Below are 6,438 nucleotides of genomic sequence, written 5' to 3' on the forward strand. Positions count from 1 at the left end.
CGAATTGTGAAATGGCGCGCTGGCGCGATGTATGTGCTCGCGCAGATCGGGTTGGGCCTGGGGCCTAGAGCTAGCCCAAAAATGGCTTAACTCTCTGGGGTTTAGTTCAATTAATTGCAGTAAAAAAATCGGCACGGACGCGGCAGGTGCGCGTCCGCGTGGGTCAATGTTGGGCTCAAGGCACAATGTTCGCCCAAGGGAGGCCCAACTCTCTGGAGTGTGGCTCGTGGTGCATGCGCGTCGGGACGCGTACGCGTACGTTGTGCGCGCGCGTCCACGCCCCATTTTTTTTGTTTTTTTTTGTTTTTTTTTTCTGGGTGCTCCCCTTAGTGTTCTGGTGCACGAAATTGTGATGTCCAGGCTCGAACAATCCCTGGTAATGGCTCCAAAGCTTGGTGCTTTGATCTTAATTCATAATTGTCACAACTTCGATACAACTAACCAGCAAGTGCACTGGGTCGTCCAAGTAATACCTTACGTGAGTAAGGGTCGAATCCCATGGAGATTGTTGGTATGAAGCAAGCTATGGTCACCTTGTAAATCTCAGTCAGGCAGATATAAAGTGATAATGGTATTTTCGAATTTAATATAATAAAATAGGGATAGAAATACTTATGTAATTCATTGGTAGGAATTTCAGATAAGCGAATGGAGATGCCTTTCGTTCCTCTGAACCTCTGCTTTTCTGCTATCTTCATCCAATCGGTCTTACTCCTTTCCATGGCTGGCTGTATGCAAAGGCATCACCGTTCTCAGTGGCTACATCCCCTCCTCTCAGTGAATAATATGCTCACGCACCCTGTCACGGCACGGCTATTCATCTGTCGGTTCTCGATCATGCTGGAATAGGATTCACCCTCCTTTTGCGTCTGTCACTAACGCCCAGCACTCGCGAGTTTGAAGCTCGTCACAGTCATTCAATCATTGAATCCTACTCAGAATACCACAGACAAGGTTTAGACCTTCCGGATTCTCTTGAATGCCGCCATCATTCTAGCTTACGCCACGAAGATTCCTGTTAGGAGATCTAAGAGATATTCATTCTAGCTTATTTCATGTAGAACGGAAGTGTTTGTCAGGCACGTGTTCATAGGGGAGATGGTGATGAGCGTCACACATAATCATCACCTTCATCACGTTCTTGGGTGCGAATGGATATCTTAGAAGCGAAATAAGATGAATTGAATAGAAAACAGTAGTACTTGCATTAATCTTTGAGGAACAGCAGAGCTCCACACCTTAATCTATGGAGTGTAGAAACTCTACCGTTGAAAATACATAAGTGAAGGTCCAGGCATGGCCGAGATGGCCAGCCCCCTTGATCTAAGAACAATGCGTCCAAAGATGTCAAATACAATAGTAAGAGGTCCTATTTATAATAAACTAGCTACTAGGGTTTACATGAGTAAGTAATTGATGCATAAATCCACTTCCGGGGCCCACTTGGTGTGTGTTTGGGCTGAGCTTAAGTGTAGCACGTGCAGAGGCCATTTGTGGAGTTGAACGCCAGTTTTTGTGCCAGTTTGGGCGTTCAACTCTGGTTTTGGATCCTTTTCTGGCGCTGGACGCCAGATTTGGGCAGAAGGCTGGCGTTGAACGCCAGTTTACGTCATCAATTCTTGGCCAAAGTATGGACTATTATATATTGCTGGAAAGCCCTGGATGTCTACTTTCCAACGCAATTGGAAGCGCGCCATTTAGAGTTCTGCAGCTCCAGAAAATCCACTTTGAGTGCAGGGAGGTCAGAATCCAACAGCATCAGCAGTCCTTTTTCAACCTCTGAATCTGATTTCTGCTCAAGTCCCTCAATTTCAGCCAGAAAATACCTGAAATCACAGAAAAACACACAAACTCATAGTAAAGTCCAGAAATGTGAATTTAACACAAAAACTAATGAAAACATCCCTAAAAGTAGCTAGATCCTACTAAAAACATACTAAAAACAATGTCAAAAAGCGTATAAATTATCCGCTCATCACAACACCAAACTTAAATTGTTGCTTGTCCCCAAGCAACTGAAAGTTAAATAGGATAAAAAGAAGAGAATATACTATAAATTCCAAACTATCAATGAAACAGAGCTTCAATCATATGAGCGGGACTTATAGCTTTTTGCCTCTTGAATAGTTTTGGCATCTCACTTTATCCATTGAAGTTTAGAATGATTGGCATCTATAGGAACTTCAGATTTCGAATAGTGTTATTGACTCACCTAGTTCAGTATGATGATTCTTGAACACAGCTTCTTTATGAGTCTTGGCCGTGGCCCTAAGCACTTTGTTTTCCAGTATTACTACCGGATACATAAATGCCACAGACACATAATTGGGTGAACCTTTTCAGATTGTGACTCAGCTTTGCTAAAGTCCCCAATTAGAGGTGTCCAGGGTTCTTAAGCACACTCTTCTTTTGCTTTGGACCTTGACTTTAACCGCTCAGTCTCAAGTTTTCACTTGACACCTTCACGCCACAAGCACATGGTTAGGGACAGCTTGGTTTAGCCGCTTAGACCAGGATTTTATTCCTTTAGGCCCTCCTATCCACTGATGCTCAAAGCCTTGGGATCCTTTTTATTTGCCCTTGCCTTTTGGTTTTAAGGGTTATTGGTTTTTTCTGCTTGCTTTTTCTTTCTATTTTTTTTTTTACAAATTTTTTTCGCCAATTTTTTTTTTCTGCAAGCTTTGTTCTTTGCTGCTTTTTCTTGCTTCAAGAATCATTTTTATGATTTTTCAGATTATCGAATAACATGTCTCCTAGTCATCATTCTTTCAAGAGCCAACATATTTAACATTCTTAAACAACAACTTCAAAAGGCATATGCACTGTTCAAGCATACATTCAGAAAAACAAGAAGCATTGTCACCACATCAATATAATTAAACTAAGTTCAAGGATAAATTCGAAACTTATGTACTTCTTGTTCTTTTGAATTAAAACATTTTTCATTTAAGAGAGGTGATGGATTCATAGGACATTTATAACTTTAAGACAAAGTTACTAACTACTAATGATCATGTAATGAAGACACAAACATAGATAAGCACATAACATAGAAAACGAAAAACAGAGAAAGTAAGAACAAGGAATGAATCCACCTTAGTGATGTCCTTGAGCTCTCTATGTCTCTTCCTTGTCTTTGTTGCTCCTCCTTCAGTGCTTTTTGATCTTCTCTTATTTCATGGAGCATGATGGAGTGCTCTTGATGTTCCACCCTTAGTTGCTTCCAATAATTGTGTGGAAGAAAATGTATCCCCTGAGGTATCTCAGGGATCTCTTGATTTGCAGTCAAATGTTCTACCACTGAGCTATATACCCTTGATGGAAGCTTTTGTCTTCCCTTTCCTCTTTCTAGAGGTTTCTCTGGCCTTAGGTGCCATCAATGGTTATGGAAAAAACAAAAAAGCTATGCTTTTACCACACCAAACTTAGAATGTTGCTCACCCTCGAGCAAAAGAAGAAAGAATAGAAGAAGAAGAGGACATGGAGGAGATGGATGGCTGTGTGTATTCGGCCATATGGGTGGGATTGGGTGGGGAAGAGATGTTGAATTTTTGAAGGTAAGTGGGTGTATGGGTGTGAGTGGTAAATGGAAGACAGAAGGGATGAGTGTTTATTGGGAATAGAGGATGATTGAGAAGAGAGAAGAGAGTGAGTGAAGGTAGGTGGGGATCCTGTGGGGTCCACAGATCCTGAGGTGATCCTGTGAGGTCCACAGATCTTGAGGTGTCAAGGCATTTACATCCCTGCACCAATTTAGGCATGTAAAATGCCCTTGCACACAACTCTGGGCGTTCAGCGCCAGGTTGGTGCCCATTTTGGGCGTTCAACGCCCATTTGCTGCCATTTCTGGCGTTGAACGCCAGAACTATGCCTGTTCTGGCGTTCAGCGCCCAGAAGCTGCCCATTTTGGGCGTTCAGCGCCAGAACCATGCTCTGTTCTGGCGCTGAACGCCAGACAGATGCTCCTCCAGGGTGTGATTTTTCTTCTGCTGTTTTTGATTCCGTTTTCAATTTTTATATTTATTTTGTGACTCCACATGATCATGAACCTAAGAAAACATGAAAAACAATAAAAATAGGAATTAGATAAACATTGGGTTGCCTCCCAACAAGCGCTTCTTTAATGTCAATAGCTTGACAGTGGGCTCTCATGGAGCCTCACAGATGTGCAGAGCTTTGTTGAGACTCTCCAACACCAAACTTAGAGTTTGGATATGGGAGTTCAACACCAAACTTAGAGTTTGGTTGTGGCCTCCCAACACCAAACTTAGAGTTTGACTGTGGGGGCTCTGGTTGACTCTGCTTGGAGAGAAGCTTTTGCTGCTTCCTCTCCATGGTTGCAGAGGGAGATCCTTGAGTTTTGAATACAAGGGAGTTCTCATTCCATTGAAGGACTATTTCACCTCTGTCAACATCAATCACAGCTCTTGCTGTGGCCAGGAAAGGTCTTCCTAGGATGATGGATTCATCCTCTTCCTTTCCAGTATCCAGGACTATGAAATCAGCAGGGATGTAAAGGCTCTCAACCTTTACTAATACATCTTCTACTTGTCCATAAGCCTGTCTTCTTGAGCTGTCTGCCATCTCTAGTGAGATTTTAGCAGCTTGCACCCCATAGATTCCCAGTTTCTCTATTACAGAGAGGGGCATGAGGTTTATTCCTGAACCAAGGTCACACAGAGCCTTAAAGATCATGGTGCCTATGGTACAGGGTATTATGAACTTTCCAGGATCCTGTCTCTTCTGAGGCAATGTCAGTTGATCCAGATCACTTAGTTCATTGATGAACAAGGGAGGTTCAACTTCCCAAGTATCAATGCCAAATAATTTGGCATTTAGCTTCATGATTACACCAAGAAACTTGGCAGTTTGCTCTTCAATAACATCCTCATTCTCTTCAGAAGAGGAATACTCATCAGAGCTCATGAAGGGCATAAGGAGGTTCAATGGGATCTCTATGGTCTCTAGATGGGCTCCAGAGTCCTTTGGTTCCTCAGAGGGAAGCTCCTTATTGACCACTGGACGTCCCAGGAGGTCTTCCTCCTTGGGATTCACGTCCTCTCCTCTCCTTACAGGTTCGGCCATGGCGCTTATGTCAATGGCCTTGCACTCTCCTTTTGGATTCTCTTCTGTATTGCTTGGGAGAGTACTAGGAGGGATTTCAGTGATCCTTTTACTCAGCTGGCCCACTTGTGCTTCCAGATTTCTAATGGAAGACCTTGTTTCATTCATGAAACTTACAGTGGCCTTGGATAGATCAGAGACTAGATTTGCTAAATTAGAAGCATTTTGTTCAGAGTTCTCTGTCTGTTGCTGAGTTAATGATGGAAAAGGCTTGCTATTGCTAAACCTGTTTCTTCCACCATTATTAAAGCCTTGTTGGGGCTTTTGATCCTTCCATGAGAAATTTGGATGATTTCTCCATGTTGAGTTATAGGTGTTTCCATAAGGTTCACCTAAGTAGTTCACCTCTGCTATTGCAGGGTTCTCAGGATCATAGGCTTCTTCTTCAGAAGATGCCTCTTGAGTACTGTTGGATGCAGCTTGCATTCCATGCAGACTCTGAGAAATCATATTGACTTGCTGAGTCAATATTTTGTTCTGAGCCAGTATGGCATTCAGAGTATCAACTTCAAGAACTCCCTTCTTCATAGGCGTCCCATTGCTTACAGGATTCCTTTCAGAAGTGTACATGAACTGGTTATTAGCAACCATGTCAATGAGTTCTTGAGCTTCTGCAGGCGTTTTCTTTAGGTGAATGGATCCACCTGCAGAAGTGTCCTGTGACATCTTTGATAGCTCAGATAAACCATCATAGAATATATCCAGGATGGTCCATTCTGAAAGCATGTCAGAAGGACACTTTTTGGTCAACTGTTTGTATCTTTCCCAAGCTTCATAGAGGGATTCACCTTCTTTCTGTCTGAAGGTTTGAACATCATCTCTAAGCTTGCTCAGCTTTTGAGGAGGAAAGTACTTGGCTAAGAAAGCCATGACCAGCTTATCCCAAGAGTTCAGGCTGTCTTTGGGTTGAGAATCCAACCATAATCTAGCTCTGTCTCTTACAGCAAAAGGGAAAAGCATGAGCCTGTAGACTTCAGGATCTACTCCATTAGTCTTAACAGTATCACATATCTGCAAGAATTCAGTTAAGAACTGAAAAGGATCTTCAGATGGAAGTCCATGAAACTTGCAGTTCTGCTGCATCAGAGAAACTAATTGAGGTTTCAGCTCAAAGTTGTTTGCTCCAATGGCAGGAATGGAGATGCTTCTTCCATGTAAATTGGAATTAGGTGCAGTGAAGTCACCAAGCATCCTCCTTGCATTATTATTATTTTCGGCTGCCATCTCCTCTGCCTGTTCGAAAATTTCTGAAAGGTTATCTCTGGATTGTTGTATTTTAGCTTCTCTTAATTTTCTCTTCAGAGTCCTTTCAGG

At 42.6% G+C, this 6,438-nt stretch overlaps 1 non-coding gene across 1 annotated transcript; it reads left to right on the top strand.

Annotated features, from left to right (window-relative positions):
• Positions 1-5,844: 5,844 nt before the first annotated feature.
• Positions 5,845-5,952, top strand: LOC112725967 (small nucleolar RNA R71). Its single transcript, XR_003165043.1, has one exon. It is a non-coding gene; the product is annotated as a small nucleolar RNA R71 (small nucleolar RNA).
• The last annotated feature ends 486 nt before the right edge of the window (positions 5,953-6,438 follow it).

Source organism: Arachis hypogaea, chromosome 11 (assembly GCF_003086295.3).
Source record: "Arachis hypogaea cultivar Tifrunner chromosome 11, arahy.Tifrunner.gnm2.J5K5, whole genome shotgun sequence".
Classification (NCBI taxonomy): domain Eukaryota; kingdom Viridiplantae; phylum Streptophyta; class Magnoliopsida; order Fabales; family Fabaceae; genus Arachis; species Arachis hypogaea.